This window comes from Ascaphus truei, chromosome 2 (genome assembly GCF_040206685.1).
Source record: "Ascaphus truei isolate aAscTru1 chromosome 2, aAscTru1.hap1, whole genome shotgun sequence".
Classification (NCBI taxonomy): Eukaryota; Metazoa; Chordata; class Amphibia; order Anura; family Ascaphidae; genus Ascaphus; species Ascaphus truei.
The window spans coordinates 476,102,230-476,119,313 of record NC_134484.1 but is presented as its reverse complement, the minus strand read 5'-3'; the positions used below and the strand labels follow the sequence as shown (position 1 = coordinate 476,119,313).

General features: G+C 47.5%; 1 protein-coding gene across 1 annotated transcript in view; it reads left to right on the top strand.

The window, feature by feature from the left end:
* LOC142488299 (uncharacterized) overlaps positions 1 to 17,084 on the top strand; it is a 213,635-nt gene that overhangs the window by 81,329 nt on the left and 115,222 nt on the right. The gene's annotated exons all lie outside the window — the stretch shown is intronic.

The window sequence follows — 17,084 nt, the reverse complement described above, 5'->3', positions numbered from 1 at the left end:
CAAACCCCTGACTGACTTAACCCAGAAGAAACGCCCAGTTCTGGTTGTCTGGTCTGCTTGCGAAGACACATTCCGGGCTCTTAAATCTGCCTGGGCTTGTGCTCCCATCCTGGCAGCACCCGACTACAGCAAACGATTCCAGGTACAGACCGATGCCTTGGACTATGGTGTCGGCGCTGTACTGAGCCAGGTAGGCAAGGATGGGGGAGGACACCCGTTCGTCTACCTGAGTCGTAAGCTGCTGCCTCGGGAAGTTGCTTATGCCAGCATTGAATAGTAGTGCCTTGCAATTGTGTGGACACTCAAGAAGCTCCAGCCCTAACTGTATGGCAGGGCTTTCACAGTTATCACAGATCACAATCCACTGAGTTGGCTACAGAGGGTGTCGGGGGAGAACGGGAAATTGCTATGCTGGATTTCACAATTCAGCATAAGAAGGGCAGTTAGCATAGCAATGCTGATGGACTCTCCGGACAGGACATTCCCAGTGACCAACATACCTCCAGAGCGTCCAGGCTTGAGGAACCACCGGATGGGGTGGTCACCCCCAGAGCCTTCGTCTTAATGGGAAAGGTGTGATGGGCAAGAGTAACCAGGCTTCATAATAAAGGTTAAGCCCTCTGTTGCCCTTGGGTCCGGTGGGTCCCTGGCAGCTACCCAGCACTATAAGGGGCCATGGTACATGTAAAGTTAAAGTGTCCCTGCTTTTCCACTATCCATGTTCCCTTTACTCCAAACTCATGAAACTTGCTGTATGTAAGTTTTAGGTGGGATATTTGGGTAAGAATGCAATTCTTTTGTTTGCAGGAGTTCGGGGTCCGGAGCTACCGGTGGTACCTTCATTCTACCCGGCGTGCGGGCACTATTTGCCGGTACGTGAGTAGAATTGCACCGGGGCTGTCCAGCATCCCCCAGACTCCAGAGTTTCGAGCCCTGATATCTCAGTCCTAAGCCCTTACAGTCATGAGTCTCTCCGATGTCCCCAATGTATTAAACTATATTTTTTTTATCACGTTTGATACATTTCTTACAAGGCTCTATGCAGCTTGCCTGGGCCTCTAGTTAAGTTGCCAGTAAGTCTGCATAGGGTCTGTAGTTCAAAGGGGAGCGGATGTTGGTGTGAAATCGTTTGGTGGGCGAGGAAAGGGCAAATGGCCAGGTCTGGACTACAAAGGGCACCCTGCAGGGACACCTTTTGTTGTTTCCAGACTTGGTGGAGCTGGCCCTGCTGGTGGCAATGAGTTAGCCAGGGAAGATGCAGCCATAGAGTCTGCTGTCCTTTTGGCTAAAATCATATCAAGTCACAGGGGGGCACAGAGTGAGAGAGTCACAGGGGCACAGTGAGAGAGTCACAGGGGGGCACAGAGAGAGAGTCACAGGGGGGCATAGAGTGAGTCAGTCACAGGGGGGCATAGAGTGAGAGAATCACAGGGGGGCACAGAGTGAGAGAGTCACAGGGGCATAGAGTGAGAGAAAACAAACACACACACACACACACACACACACAACAGGACAGTAACAGAAACCAAAACACACACCACCCCCCAAACAGAACAAATACACAAAGGACACACACACAAACACAGCCTCACCTCTTTTCTCCTGTCCATGCTGCTTCCCCCTGTGCTTGGCCACACCCCTCAGGCTCATCACACCACCTCCTGATTGGCTGCATTACCCTGCAGCAGCCAATAAGGATAGAGGAAACTCCCCAGCCCCCTAACAGCCCTGCTCTGGGAAATAGGGGAAATCCCACAGAACCCTGGTTGGGAAACACTGGACTAGCCAGAGGCCCAAACTAAGCAAATGATTCATTGAAGAGATGAGAGTTCAGGCATTACTTGAAGATTGAGCACACAGATACCGAGTAAGCTCATATGAACCCCCAAAATTACCACAAAAAAAAAAATATATATATCATGAGGAAAAAGGGGAACTTGATACCGCATGCACTCCCAGAGAAAGACGCAAGTCGAAACGCGTAGTTGTGGGAGCCTGTGGCAGGACACCCTGACTCTCTCCTTCATGGAGAGCACGTAGATATACTTACCCTGACTGACGCTATGCACATCCATTTCTGCTAGGATGCACTATTACTATTTGCAGGCTCTGGTTTTTCTATACACGCTACATGCTGTACTTTGATTCTGCCTATTTGTTGCACTGACTCCTTACCATCTTACGTGAGTCTGTTAATATCATGACTGCTTAGTTTTCCACAGTGATTGAGCTTGAGGTCATTATCTCCTGGCACATGCCAGTCAGTATGATTCTATGTACAGTACAACTGTACCTCTGTAGTATTTGCTGTATATAGGTGATAGTGGGTTATATATTTTTTCATCAGCAAAACTGCTTGCTTTACTTCCCTTCACTTTCCCTCACACTCTGCTGTATGGTGTAAATTAGCAGTCATAGTGATTACCCAGTGTTTGCCTATGTGGGTACTTTTTCCAGATATACACAGGTGTCACACCATTTGGGGTTTTTCATATAGATATATATACCCTATGCTGTTTGTGATGTGCTACCATATTTTTGGGTCCAATTTGGATATAGCCTCTCTGATTTGTCATGATTCGTGCAGGGTGTCCATGTCATTGTTGTATTGTTCTTTTATACTATGTGAAATTAAAATAAATTTGAATTGATATATTGATATATTTTGGTACACCCGTGTGCTCCGTTGGGATATTTTTTCTTGTGTTATATATATATATATATATATATATATATGTCAAAAGGAGGGATACTGAGCGTGGCACTGTGTACTACAAAAAACAAAACACAAAGGGAGCCCAGAGCTACTTTCAACCTGACAATTTTTGTCATGTTGGAAGTAGCTCTGGGCTCTCTTTGTGTTTTGTTTTTTGTAGTACACAGTGCCACGCTCCGTAGCACTCCTTTTGACACTTATATACATATATATATATTGTGGTAATTTGGGGGGTTTATATGAGCTTACTTGTTATCTGTGTGTTTATTAACTTTGTCCAGCTGGTCTCAGCTGTTTTGGAGGTTAGTGGCCCCTCCCCAGGTTTTAAGCTCGCCCCTCCCCACTTTCAATATCTACAGGTCTTTTCATGCAGCTGTTTGTGACAGATCCAATGCAGATCATTCTTCCTGTAATTATACAGGTGTCTTGAAGTGGCATCGCAGGCTTATAATGCTTTGGCCAAAGGGTTAAACTAAATGACCCCTTTTCCAAGAATATATATACGGTATATACACACACACACATATATATATATATATATATATTATATATATATATATATATATATATATATATTAGATATATATATATAATGAGAGAGAAAAGAAGGCCCTGAAAAAGCACTCTAGTATGTGTTAAAGTACAAATCACATAATATTTATTGATGTATTGTCACAGAACAAAAATGGTTAAAAAAAAGCACAGAAATGGTTAAAATACAGCATGCATCCCCTTACATTACATGTAAGCCTGTAGCTGTGCTTTGCAGGCTGTATATTGTGTATCTCTGCTGTTACTCACATGCTACTTTTTGTCGCCATAGACAAACCCTATACTGCAGGGGATAGTAGTCATATTTGATTTCTTGCTGATGATCGCATAGCCCTAGCCGCGATTATTTAATCAGTTGAGTGTCACACCAGGTTTACCTTGTCAGGTACCTCAGAATACTATCTGAGTATATTTTGGGCATCTTTTTGGAGGATGTGTCTAGCCTTGTAATGAACAGGGGATCCATGCTGTATTTTAACCATTTCTGTGCTTTGTTTTAACCATTTTTGTTCTGTGACAATACATCAATAAATATTATGTGATTTGTACTTTAACACATACTAGAGTGCTTTTTCAGGGCCTTCTTTTCTCTCTCATCCTATCTAACTGCCCTCATAGCACCACCGACACATCACTGTATTTTGGATTTATCCAGTGTCGGTATTTAGCTGTGTTTATTTGTCTTGTGGATGCGGGGTCCTTTCTTTTTCTCTTGCAAAATATATATATATATATATACACACACATTCTTGAAAAAAGGGTAATTTAGTTTAACCCTATATGTATTTTTGTCATATTGGAAATTACTTGAAGATTGGTAGGGATGTGTATTGGTGAAGACTGAGGGGGAGGGAGTTGCACAGCAAGGAGACACATTTTAGGTGTGAGAGTATTGTAGAGACAAATGGAATAGAGGAGACAGCCCTCAAAAGAGCTAGAAGGGGTATAGAAGGAGATAAGAGCTGAAATGTAAGAGTGGATAGTAGAATATAGAGAGAACGAGAATCTGCTAAGCATACAGTGTTTGATGGGGAGAAACTGAGAGGATCTCATGAGAAGAGGTTTAGAAATGGACCAAAATGATTGAGAGAATTCTAGTAACGGCATTTTGAATAGTTTGTCGAGTGGCATTGGGAGAAGGGAAGGCCAGAGAGGAGAAAGTCTCCATAGTTGGGACATGAGGGTATGCAGGAGAGTTTTGGGAGAGGGCAGACTGTGGAAATGTTGCATAGGGAAAATCTGCCAGATTTAACAACAGCCTGAATGTGAGAGGAGAAGGAAAGAGAGGAGTCAAATATTACACCAAGGCAGCGTGCTTGGGAAATTATATGTACAATAAACCAGGAGTTCCTTTACTTTACATCTCATGGACATTTTCAATGTTAATAATTATATATGTGTATATATATATATATATATTGTATGTATCAAAATAATTTAACTGTGAAAGCTTCTACAAATACATTTCAGGCCTTCGGGACCACCACCAAAGTCATTAGGGGCCACTGGATGTCCATGTGCCACAATTTTAAAACCCTGGGTGAAGAGAACATTTTGTTAATTAAGTATTGGTAAAGTAAATTCTTCAGTGTTTTTGGATTTGTAATTTGCTTTCAGTAATTTGATTTACAGATTGAAAAAAATTGTTCTGTCTTTTTTGTTTACTTCTGTTAGAGAACGGCCTGAATGAGGAACAGAACTTGAGCTCTGATACATCCAGAAGCTGTCTGACTCCTCGCAACCCAGATGTGCCAAAAAACAATGATTCCTGCCACATTTTAGACACATACAAGGAACTAGTGCCACATGATGGTGACTTTACAGACCTTGTACAGCACAGACGGACTCTAAATATGGATCTAGCAAAAGGTATGAGAGAGATTTAAGAAGATTCCGTGATGCTCAGCCTTTTCTCTGTTGTGAGTATGGCAAAAGCTTTTCATTGGACAGGGACCTGCTCACACACCTTTGTATTCCCACTAGAGAGCAAACCTTTACATGTACAGATGATGGGAGCAGTTTCTCACTGAAGAGGAAACTCCTTTCACACCAAAAGATTCAGACCGTGGAGAATCCTTTTACTTGTACAGTGTGCGGGAAACGGTTAAGTACTAAAAGGATCCTCCTTAATCACCAGAAGATTCATACAGGAGAGAAAACATTCCCATGTACAGTCTGTGGTAAAAGCTTTTCTCAGAAAAATACCCTCCTCGACCATAAGCGTGTTCACACAGTGGAGAAACAATTGCCATGTACAGTCTGTGGTAAAAGCTTTTTTCTCAGAAAAATACCCTCCTCGACCATGAGCGTGTTCACACAGTGGAGAAACCATTCCCATGTACAGAGTGTGGGAAACAATTCAGTATTCAGAACAACCTCCTCAAACACCAGATGATTAATACAGGGGAGAAACCATTCCCATGTACAGTGTGTGGGAAACAATTCAGAACTAAGCAGCCTTCTCACACACCAGATGATTCATACAGGGGAGAAACATATCACATGCACAGTGTGTGGGAAACGATTCATTTTTGAGAGCAACCTCCTCAGACACAAGATAATTCATTCAGGGGAGAAACCATTCACATGTACAGTGTGTGGGAAACCATTCAGTAGGAAGAGCAACCTCCTCAGGCACCAGAGGATTCATTCAGGGGATAAACCATTCACATGTACAGTGTGGGAAACAGTACAGTAATAAGAGCTGTCTCCTTTCACATCAAATGATTCATACAGGGGAGAAACCATTCAGATGTGCATAGTGTGGGGAAAGCTTTTCTCAAATGAGCCACCTCCTCACACAACAGGATTCATACACAGGAGAACCCATTTCCATGTACATAGTGTGGGGAAAGCTTTTCACAGATGATCAGCCTCCTTACACAAAAGAGGATTCATACATGAGATAAAACATTTGATTGTTCATAGTAGAGTTGGGCAAGATACCGGTAACATACTGTAGTAATACTGCAGTAATAAAATTGTGGGTCTGGCAGACAGGCATGGGGACAGTTTGACAGAGAGAGTGTGATGGTAGAGGATAGCCAGCCTTCATAATAAAGGAGATGCACGGCTGGCTGCCCCTAATAAACGTGTTTCAAGAGCTGAGAGTGCCAGCTCTTGGGTTCAGAATTGTAATACCATGAGTTTCCTTATACCCATGTTCTCATTATACTGTCCCCTGCAGGATTAGAAGCTAGGGATGCTAGGTGTGGTTAAAACGCCTGTTAGGAAATAGGTGCAGTATAGGGAATTTGAGAACAGAACTATTAAGGGTGGATGTTGGGGGGATAATAGGGTTAAAAACTGTCAAGTGTTGCTGACCCCAAATAGTGTATGATTTGGGGGTGCGCATCTGTACATAAAGATGTGGTGCTATGGAAGTACAATGTAATGTATAGAAAAAATCTGATCTGTTTGGGGCTTTACCTGTTCCCTGTCCCCAATAAACATGAAACTTCAGGAGTGGGAGCTTTAGGTGGGATATTTGGGTGAAAATGTATTTATCATGTTTGCAGGAGTTCGGGGGACAAAGTTACCGGTAGTTCAGTAATTCACCCCGACGTGCAGGCAAGATTTGGGGGTCCACTAGGTGAATCACACCGGGGCTACACAGTGTCCCCCAGAATCCTGGTTTTCGAGCTCAAGTATCCCAGACCCAAGTTTATTAAAACAGTGGGTTTTTTTGTAACTTACATTTTATTAGTTTTCACAGTATTACAATACATGCGTACATACATTATTTGCACTGATCTTCGGCATTGAACACAGTGCAACTCCCATTTTTTTGGTAAAAAAATTAAAATACACAATAACACTCCCTATGTGGGAGGGGGTTGGGGAGGGAGAGGGGGTGGAACACCTCTTCTGCAAATTTCTATCTCGTGGGTCACCGTCTCATCTCACCTTGCCAATGACCGTCTGCATTTCTATCCGGGTCTCTTAACTTTACTACATTCTAACCTCAGCCCTTCTTTCCGCCTCCTACGTCAAAGGAGAACGCACTTGCCACTATTAGTTGCCAAATTGTGGACCTGTCCACCCCTGGGATATCTGTTTGATCCAGCCACGGTGTCCAGACTTTTAGGTAATTTTTGCCAGTGTCATTTAGGAGACTTGTCAATTTCTCCACCTGCCATGTATGCCAAATTCGGTTCCGAATTTTGGGGATTACTGGGATTTCATTTTGTTTCCATAATGCTGCGATCTCGCGCCTCGTGGCCAATGCAAAATGTGCAATCAGTTTCATGTCTGATTTGGCGATCACGGGGTCTGCCTGTTCAGCAGGGATAACCACGGGTCTAGTAGAATTGTGAGGATCCTCTGTAGCCAATCTCTAATTTGCTCCCACAAGGGAGTTACCCGGGGGGCAAGACCACAGCATATGTAACAGGTCGGCCGGGTCTCCACATTGCTTGGGGCACAACGGGGAGTATCCTGGGACAATTTTTGATAATCTAACTGGGGTGTGGTACCATCTCAAAATCACTTTATATGCATTCTCCTTTAACGTGGGGCACAGCGAGCTCTTGGAAGCCGCTGTAACAATCTGCGTCCACTCCTCCTCCTCCTCCAGTGTCATTCCCAGGTCCGTTTCCCACATCAACATATATCTTACCTTTTTTGTGACCTTGGGGCTAGAACCGATCACCTCCTTATACATCTGCGATGTGAGTCCCTTTGTGTCCGTCTCAACCAGACAGAGCTTTTCTAAGTTTGTTAATGGGGGGCGGGGTTTTGTGATTTTGTTATAAAATGCTCTGATCTGGAGGTATCTAAAGAATTCAGATTGGGGAAATCTCTTTTTCCGATTTAATTTGCTCGAATGTTTTAATTTTATTATTGCCCTCCAGATCCCTAAGCCTATAAATACCTTTAGCTCGCCAAATCGAGGCATCCGCCCTATTCAGACACATTGATCCCCCAAATGATCCCCTATAACCCAATGTGGCAGGGATGTGATATATTATTTTACCCATCACAATAGGATGCCTCACCGCTTGCGCGGAACATGGAGGAAGGGGGTGTTATCCTGCATGGGTCAGAGGCGTGCATTGCACTTAGAAGCGCCCCAAGGGGCGTTATATGCTGCATTACATGGCTGACAGCAGCAGTGTGCTCCCTGATACCTTGGCGCCGCGCGCATGCGCGGAGGTTTCATAATACACATAGAGCACCAACATGGAGGAAGGGGGCGTATTCTGTCTGGGTCAGAGGCATGCATTGCGCTTAGGACCGCCCCTAGGGGCGTATACATGCTGCAAACACATGGCTGACACCAGCATTATGCTCCCTGACACCCTGGCGCCGCGCGCATGCGCGGAGGTCTCAGAAAACCATAGAGACTATGATAGAGGTGCTGGCGCCGCGCGCATGCGCGAGTACAGCGATTTTTAGTGGTTTAGACACCATCCATGACGTCACGTTTTGGCGCGAAAATAGGGCAGTCAGCTGTATATAAATTGTAGTTTTTAACCTAAACAGCACTTCTTGATAAAGTTCCTTGAACGAAACGCGTTGAAGGTTTGCTGTTGTCCCACACCATGAATTAAATAAAGGACTATTTTTTCTGCAAGACCTGCTCCTCCTTATTGCTGTGCGCTGCACACCCTGGCTTTGGATCTATTCAGACACGGAGCGAAGTCCGGGTTTCCCCATAATGGGGTCATCAGGGATCCTATACCAGTTAAGTTACATGACAATTTGGTGGACTTCCATACTGCGAATGAGTTGATCGAGGAGAGCAGTTCGGTTCCAGCTTTCTTTGCTGTGTTTGGGGTCCAGATCAGGTTGTTTAACTCCAAGGGGGAGCAACACTCCAGCAGGCAAAATCATCTACATTGTGATCAGTAGGCAAAGTATCCAACACCTGGATAGAAAGGCAGAGCTCAGAACATATTTGCTGAGCTTCCAGCACACCTCAACCAACATTATGAGGCCATCAATGCTGCCGGTGCTATGCTTCTTTACTATCCCCCCTGAAATCTACCGGCAGAATTCAGTGCTCTGCAGCGGGGTTCTACCAGTGCCTTTTCTGAGCTGGTGGGGTGTCTGACCACTTTATGCAGGTTGTGGTTTGGGGAGCTGGAAATTGGAAGCTTTGAGTGGATACTAGATGTCACAGTCCATAAGCAATTTCTAACACTGTGCCCACTTGAAGGGAAAGAGTGGGTGATAGAACCCCTAAGTCAGTCACCGAGGGTGTTAACATTGCAGATGCTTTCATGGCTAACGGTGAACTAGCAGCTAAAAAGTGGGAAAAGGGGGTCAACCCAGAGAAACCCCGCTCCCCGACCCCATTAAACTTGCTGATGCTTCATCTCGGGGTGGTTGGCGCACTGGGACAGGGAGATAGCCGCCCGGGCTTTGCCTGCATGAATTTGGGGCATATCAATTATTCCTGCCAAGAAAAGAAGAAATGATACATGTAAATACAACGCTCTCCGTGAATAGCCAAAGAATACCTGGTGCAAAGGGGTAGAGACAAACATATGAAACACTAGAGTTAGTGACCACAAGGGGTCACTAAAGCCCCTAATATACAAAGAACAAAAAATAATAAACCTTTATTAACTGTAAAATCCGACGATAAAATATGCTCGGCTATCTCGCAGAAACTATAGCCACACCAGAGATAACGCCCTCCCATCCACGTCCCCTTCTGGCTCCACTTTTTTAGAGCATTCTGGCCTCAAATACATCACCCCAGGGTAAGAAAGACTAGGAGGGGGGTGGGCTGAAAACCTGCAAGACAGGTGAGTATGGGCCTACAAGGAGCAGGGCAACAGGAGACCCTTCAGGAGGGGACGACGAGGTCGACGCAAGTGATTAATCTATCTAGTAAGGTATTGAGTGACGAACATATTACTGTTCTGTCTAAAGGCCTTACCTTCAGTCCATGAACCAAATCGATGTATTTGAAAGCATTATTAATTTAAAACTTACCTTTGAGGTCCAACGTGAACAAATACACTTTCTTGATTTAACGATCATTAAAAAAAAAAAAAAAGATGTCGGCAAGCTTGCAACCACAATATACCGCAAACCCACCTCCACTAATAGTCTGCTCATGGCAGACAGTCATCACCCCACATATATGATTACCAGCATTAGTACTGGGCAATTTCTGCGTCTTCGGCGGAACTGTTCTGATGTAACAGAATTAGCCAGTGCATTGCCCCACTGTGTCGGATTTGTGTGGTGGTGAACTTTTTCCCCTATTTGGTTCTTAGTACCTTCCTAGACATGTAATAACATTAGTTTTCTAATCATTATATTTTTCCTGCCTAATAGTGTTTCACAAGAAAAGAAGAAACCTGCAACTGGACCTGGAGGGGATCACCCCTCAGAAACACGCCCAGGTGCCTGCTTTGACGGAAAATAGGGGTGACTTGTTACAGCCACTGTGGGTCATTAGCTCACTCAAGAACTGAGAAACTTGTGTTCTACAATTACTCTGGTGAGGCCCCGGGTGGTGGGACCTGAAGCAATTATTCCTGGGTGCTGGGCAGGGTGTGTTAACTGGGGATAATTGATATTCCTGCTGTGTTGCTGAGAAAGGATCTTCTGAAGATGATTATCCAGTAAGAGACTACTGTGACTCAACAAGCTTAGGAACCCCCCCGCACATTTCCAGGCACTGACACACACTGGTGACACAGGGAAGGTGGCTGACGGGAGTTGTACCAAAGTGGGGGGTCATGGAAACCTCACATTAAAGCCCATCACTACTGAGATGTCTCAAGGGGCCCAAAGAGGATGACTGATGGGGTTTGTACCAAAATGGGGTACAGAGAGGGCTTCCCATTACAGACAATCACCACAGTCCAGATGGTCTTGGGGGGCCAGCGAGGGTGATGTGTAGTACCAAGTGGGGGGCAGAGAGGGCCTCCTTTTACAGTCCTCCACCACATACAAGAGATGAAGAACGGATGTGCCGCCTACTGATGACGCCACTCGCAGCCGTGTGTGGATGGTACAATGTGTGAGAAGCACCGCCCCACGCCTGGAATGGATGAAGTAAACAGGAGCATCATCAGAATGGCAAAACAGAGAGGAAAGACAGAATGGCATTATGGAGAGGGGAGGAGACAGCACTTCCTGATGACATCACAATATCGTAAGACTTGGAGAGGGAAGCATCTGAATGGAGGAAGAATGAGACTTTGCCCCAAACATCACTGTGAAGCGACGGAGAGAGGCTGAATTACATCAACCAGGGACAATTAAGGACACCTGTGGTGGGGTCTATATATGGGATTCTTATATGTGTTGTATCTATTATGCCACTTGCTTTTGAGAAAGGCCCTTGAGGCCGAAACGTCAACCACTGGCTTTCATTCAATCACTTTTATAGCAGAAATCCGTAGTGCTTAGGTTCTTCCTTTGATACATAAAACGGGGGGTACCACGCAGAGATTCCTGAACCAGGAGCACCGGTATTTGTATCAACCTTTGAATTTATTTTGGGGTGTTGCAGCATTATCCTCTAAAACTGGAGGTCTTCCTGACCATGGCATTGCTCAACAGGATGAAACTCATCCGAGATTTGTTGCCGTCCGAATGTGGTGCACGCAGCACCTGTGCAATGAGCCAAGGTGGGTATCGTAGCTCCCGCTTCACCCAAAGTCATAACTTTCAGGGGACTCCTGCATCTGATCATAAAGGGAGAGTTCCTGCTCCGACGCATGCTGGAGATACAAGAATGGGTGGTCTCTTGCAAGCCGATGACTGTCCAACGTGCAGAAGATGGCAGACTACTTCCTAGTGTCCCGTACGCATCTTCGCTGCTCAACCCTGATGAGTGTTTGTAACCCCAGAATGCAAGGTACCCAACTGACAATCAGATGTTGGATCTGCCAACCTGGATAACTTCCAACCTGCCTAGTGCCTCCCCATCCTCGTCCAACAGTTTGTCTACGAAGGCAAGTGTTGATTGTGCAGCTGACCCAGCCCAATGTTGAAAGATTGGCCAACCGCACTCCGGAGACACATCCCCCGGTACCACGGCCCATCACCTACATAGGGATGACACCACAGTGAAAAGCCATCAAGCCATCTAGCAGGTGACCAGCACACCTGAGGCAGACCCCCTTAAGATCTATGCCTGCAGGATCAAGCAGGAAGATCTGGTCAGGACATCGGAGTGAAGGTGGCCGATGGAACACCTTGTTCCATCCTGGTAACCCACTCCCCAATCTAGGAATACATGGGCTGAGTATACCGGCAGGTGGGTGTCTTTCCAGGACTCCACAGTGATGTGCTTTTAGGAAATGATCTAGGGTGGCTTATTTGTGATTACTTTCGATTACTGTCACAACACCCGGTTACCCAAAGCCAAACTTGGACCGATGTTAGTCAAGAGGTTCTTGTTATTCCTGAGATGGCACCAAAATTCAATGCTTCTGGAGCCTTGGAGCCCACACTGATCTATATCCCAGAGTAGATCAATAAGGTAAGCTGTGCAGAGTCTGATATTACCAACCCTCCCCATCCCGGACTGTGGGACTAGGGACCTGAGGACAGAGCAGAGCCTCGCTTTCCGGGAACTCCAGCAGTCTGAACCAGGTTTGGTGTGTCGGAGGCGGCGTGCTACCAAAGCCAACCCCCAAACTTGGATCAGATCAGCGCTTTAGGGAACATGAACTCCTGTATAAGGACAAGTCAATGATACCCAGTCCCAACCTTGAGTAGAGACTCGCCAATTGATTGTCCCTACCACATACCAGGCCCAGATTCTGTGCTTGGCCCACGACATCCTGCTAGCTGGCCATCGGGTCACCTGCACAAAATCCCATATGACCCAGAATTTCTACTGGCCGGAGTTGTCGGTGCAGTATAAAAAACACTGGATGGCGCGCAAACACTTCCTAAGCCAAATGTGAATAAATAACATGTAACAGTGAAGGTATAAATTGAAAGGTGAATACAATGTGAATATAACCAACACCAAATGCCAACCAAAAACGGAATAAAGTGCTTAATAAAGAGGCAAAAAAATCTCACTCAACCATCATGTAGCCATGCATAATAATGGACTGCAGACATCTTCCCTGTTGGCAATAAACCCTGGTAAGTACAGGAATGCCAGTAGTAGTTATGGAGGTTTTCCCTCACACCCTGGTTAGGTGCCCTATGTATGGATGGGAGTGGCTACATGCTCTGAGTCCCTGGTTAGTGACATCAGAGATGTGCCTGCCCCCTGAGGTATATAAGGCACAACACTGTCAAGTTAGTGTTGTTGTTGCTAAAGAGTTTGGCTCCTGTGAAAGGGATTGCAGGATGGCATTGTGACCCTAGTGCTGTAACTAGTGGCACGAATATCCAAATCAAGCCTGTCAAGGCCACACTGTGTCCAGGGACCTGGTGCAGGGGTGATCTCCCTACAGGGAGAGGGGATCCCACTCCAATTAGGAGGGCTGTACCTGGCAAAAGGACAGCACGGAGGAATGTGCGGCTAGAGCTGAAAGCTGCATGGGGCAGTCTACTATCTTCACATCATCAATAAAGATGCCCTTGTTAAAGATACCCCCACTGTGTGAGTGTGAGATTACTCTACAGTGGCAGTCACCACCGAGAAGGAGTTCCTCACCAGGACCATCTCCCTGCGGAAGCATAGATCCTGATGAGGTGGAGGCGCTGCACATGATGTAAGTTGGACTCGCACCCACTACCTCAGCTACCTGTCCTGATGAAATCCCCTAATACCATCAAGCGGGAGACTCAGGAGTCCTGTTACTTGCAGGTGCACCACCATACACGATCACGTAATGGGGACCGGTTAGACCACACGGGCAAATGTGAGATTGGGTGGGTCAGACAGGAGGGAATACCCGTTACATTTGGAGGCGCTGCTGAGAGACCTGTCAACAGGACAGGCTTTTGCTAGGCACACTAGGAAACAGGGAGAGTGTCTGCTGCCACTTTGTGCTGCGTGGGACGGAGCCAGGGGTAGTCGGGAGCTGCTGGAGCTGCAGACCGCACAGACGCCTTGGGATCCTGCAAGGGGTTAGTGGGTCTGGAGCAGGGGGCTATTGCTGTTCTAGTCGCCTTGAGGTAGCGCTGGTGGGGGACGCCTGACGGGGTAAACTGGTAACTTGGGGCAGGAATTCTGGAAGGGTCCGCGCTAGGCTAGCCAACAGTAGGTAGACGCCCAAAGCACTGCATGGAAGAGCCAGAGTACTCTAGTCTCCATTCCAGACCACTTACCAAGAGGAGCACAGACTGGGAGGAAGGAGATACAGTAGACACTGAGAGAGTGAGCCTAGCCTGAGGTAGTGCAAACACGAGTCAGATCTACGTTATGTACACAAGGTGGTGCACAAGGCATTTTTATTGTACTGATGTGGTAGCTGCCCCGCAGAGCGGAGCTCCATGTACAAGAATCCTATATTCAGCGATCGAGAGAGAACCGCAAGAATGGAGGATCTGCAAAGCGCAGAAGGTCCAGGATGGCGGATAGAGGAAGAGCTCGCATCTGTTCTGTGCGAGTATGAAGAACAAGCTACAGAAGAGACTTTTGTGAGCCTGTTGTGGACAGGCGTGAAAGCCGTGGCTGCGCCGTGTTTGTCCTGCTTATGCTCTCGGGATAGTACCCCCGAGAACAGGGAGGACGACAGTGTTATCCGATGGGAGGAACGAAATGGACTTGCTTATCATTCGATACACAAACAACCAAACGCTACCTCAAATGTGATGCAAAAAGACAGTACGAACCAAGATGGCGGTTCCCGCGTTCCCGGGACACCGTGTGGGCCAGCTGCAGAAAGTCTTGCAACTTTGCAGTTTGCTAATTGTTAGCCAGGATTGGTGCCAACGAGAAGACCCCACCCTGTTGGGGAGTTTGGCGCGAAAGCTGGAGCCGCGCCCTCATGGACTATGACTCACTCCGCCCCTGTGCTGGGTCAGCCTACAAGTCTACGAGACCTCCCCCTAGTTTCAACCAGGGGGAGTGGTTTGCAGTTCCACCGGATGCAGATGGAGAAGGTAGCAGGAGGGTTTGCCAAACCAGCCCCTGCACTCCAGTTGCGAAGAGCCATTGACCAGTACAGACCCCTGAAGCGAGTCCCTCCACTGGTGAATATGGCTGGTGTCTCTGAGCAAGTCGAACAGAGTCCTTTGATTACGACACATCCCTACTCGGCTCCAGGAGGCTTCCTGATCCTCCGGGTAGAGGGTGTAGAGACTGTGGCGTGTCTCTGCCTGCAGTGCAGACTGCCGGGCGGAGCCGTGGGCAGTGAGTCCCGATGCCCTCATTGTGGACTGCAATATCTGTGGCCCATGCCGACTTTTGTGCCGGTACAAGCCAAGGAAGATGTCCCTATGCTGGCAGCGGAAATTCCGGGTGCCTTATGGCGAGAATCCACGGGTCCCGAAGAACCGGGTCCGGTTCTCAAGAAAGAGAAAACCAGTCACCGACGGGGTGACAAGAGAGGGGCACATCGGCGATCACCTAACGGGATGCCCCGCCCAAATGCGAAACTAGAGTCCTCGGACGAGGAGTGTGCCAGGCTGTCTAGTGCGATTGATCTAAAGACAGACTACCATACTATTGGTACGCCTTGGCGGGATGCTATCCCTCGTGGTGTGGAGACACGGAGTCGAGTGTCACCCGTACCGCGTCAACCCGAGCAGCGGAGTCCCACAGCCGTGGTGACTAGCGGTTCGGAAGGAGGTCGATCCACCCCGACACTACGAAGTAGTAAGCCAAAACAGTGTTTATCGCAGGCTCCGGGGGTGGTGGTGATTAAAGAAGAGCGGAGCCAGGCCCAGACGGGATCGCGCCGGAGCAGGGCGTTGCCGGATGTCCTGGTGGAGGAAGAGGTCTCGATTGGGGACCCAACCCAAGATGGCGGCGAGGCACGTGTGTACACGGAGATGATTTCCGGTGACCAGAGCGGGGTCGAATGGGAAATGATTGCGCCTCTACGGTCGAGCAGCGGAAGCCGATCGCCTACGTCGAGGAGGAATGGGCGATCGAGTCGGAGGGTGAAGAGCCCCAGCACTGGTGAGGAGGAGAGACTTTGTTGTGGAGCGGAGTCAGGTATTGCCGAGGAGCAGGTCGTAACCCTGCCGATACCTACTGTCCGGCCCCGTCCCCAAACCCCGTCCACTCCCAAAGTTAGCCCCAAGGCCCTAGATAAAGTCCCTACCCCAGTCGTTTTCACGTTTGGGTCAACTTCTAGTCTAGGGATGTCAGGGGAGTCCCGGGGCCCTCCTGAGGAACGGACTGGAAGCCTGGACTGGGGAACGACGTCCGATGATGGATCGGTGGGTGGTGGGAGGATTTCCCGACAAGTGTCGGTGTCTAGTGACTGTCCCAGTGCTATGAGTGTTACCATTGGGAATAAGTCACAGAGCCGGGGCATTACAGCACCATCAGAGGGTACCTCAGGGATATCTTCTGGGGGGCCCGAGGAGGACTCCCTAGAGTCAGGTCAGGATGAGCTTAGGGTGACCAGATGGTGGGCGCCTCTGTATGAGGGATATGTAGCATGGATTGACCGCATCCGATTCATTTTGGAAAAATATGGGGTGGTGGATCATTGGTGGGCAACCGGCGAATTCGATGATGACGCTTACCTTAAAGGAAGCAGACGAGCCCCTGTCATGGGTGTTGCCGGGGAGGGCGGGCTATGCTAGGTTGACCCGGTCCTGTCGAGCCGAGCGAGCCATCGCTGCTAAATATAAGAGGTCTCATGGGCTTTAGTACCCTTATGTCCCTGAACCTCTGATGAGGGAGATTGAAGATAACCGGGAAAGGTGGCTTCGAGCTGACATCGAGTACTATATTGTTCAGAAAGGGGGTGCCATTACG